The 1,553-nt window shown below is 33.3% G+C and overlaps 1 non-coding gene across 1 annotated transcript; it reads right to left on the reverse strand.

Moving 5' to 3' along the window:
* Positions 1-382: 382 nt before the first annotated feature.
* LOC133074363 (U6 spliceosomal RNA) lies at positions 383-489 on the reverse strand. The gene has a single exon (XR_009697196.1). It is a non-coding gene; the product is annotated as a U6 spliceosomal RNA (small nuclear RNA).
* Between the last annotated feature and the right edge of the window lie 1,064 nt (positions 490-1,553).

Raw genomic sequence — 1,553 nt, forward strand, 5'->3', positions numbered from 1 at the left:
ACTCAACCACTGAAAACTTGCTTTACTAATCAATGACTTTCATCTGGAATTCTGGCATAATGCTGAGGGAGTCTTACTTTAAGAAACTCATACTTACACCTTTTGATTCCCTTATAGTTTGTCAGTGACTGAAAGAATTAACAGTATGGTCTTAAGCAAAATGATATTTTGAGATAGCTATAGACTCACCTGCAATTTTAAGATATAATTCAAAGAATTTCCATGTACCTTTTACCCAGTTTCCCCAACAGTAACAATTTTTTCTTTTTTTTTAATTTATTTTTTTATTGAAGGATAATTGCTTTACAGAATTTTGTTGTTTCCTGTCAAACCTCAACATGAATTAGCCATAGGTATACATATGTCCCCTCCCTTTTGACCTAAAACAATGGAACACTTCACGAATTTGCATGTCATCCTTGTGCAGGGGCCATGCTAATCTTCTCTGTATCATTCTAATTTTAGTATATGTGCTGCCGAATTGAGCACCAACAATAACATTTTAAAACTACAGTTTACACATGAACAACCCAAGAGGACTAGAGCTGCCCACCACCTTCAGAGTCAAAAATCCATGTATGAATTTAGAGTTGGCCCTCCCTATCTGAGGTGCTGTACCCCAGGATTCAACCAACCATGGATATTTACTAAACATTTATTGAATAAATCTACATACAAGTAGAGCCATGCAGTTCAGACTCGTACAAAACAATACCACAATCAAGATACTGACATTGAGTTGCCAAGGTACAGAATTTTCCATCATCACAAGCATCTTGCATATTGCCATTTACAGTTTCTTCAGGTCTTAAATTTTGTTAACCAGAAAGCTGTTTATTATTTCTACAATTTTATCATTTTTAAAGTGTTATATAAATTGTATCATATCATATATAACCTATATATAGGGACTTTTTTTTTTTTTAACTCAGTGTATTACTCAGAGTGGAGATCTGTCCAAGTTGTGTCTACCAATAGTTCATTGCTTTTCATTGCTGAGCTAGGTTATGTGGCTTGAATGTGCTAGAGTTTGTTTAACCATTCACCAGTTGAAGCACATCTGTGTTTTACTAATGTTGGCCTTGTACAAATACAGCTGCTGTAACATTCATGTACAGATTTTGTGTGAACATAAGTTTTCATATCTTTGGAGTAAGGCACAGAAGTGAAATTGCTGGGTTGGATGGTAGTTGAATGTTTAATTTATTAAGAAACTGCTGAATTGTTTTCCAGAGTAGCTGTAAAATTTTTTCCTCCCACCAGAAATGTATGAGTGATCTAGTTTCTCAGTATCCTTGCTTTGGGTTCATTTGCCTTTATTTATATAGGTTTTCAAGGAGGGGCTTAATTATCAATTTGAGACTTTTTGTCCTCTCTGATACATACATTTAGTGCTATAAATGTCCCTCCTAGCACTGTTTTAGCTATATTCCAAAAATACTTATATGTTCTAATTTTTAACTGAGTCTAATCACTTAATTTTAATTATTATATTTTATGGCTCTAAAATTTATATTTGGATTTTCATATCTTCTATTTAATGGTTAAAACTT

Source organism: Dama dama, chromosome 19, assembly GCF_033118175.1.
Source record: "Dama dama isolate Ldn47 chromosome 19, ASM3311817v1, whole genome shotgun sequence".
NCBI lineage: Eukaryota > Metazoa > Chordata > Mammalia > Artiodactyla > Cervidae > Dama > Dama dama.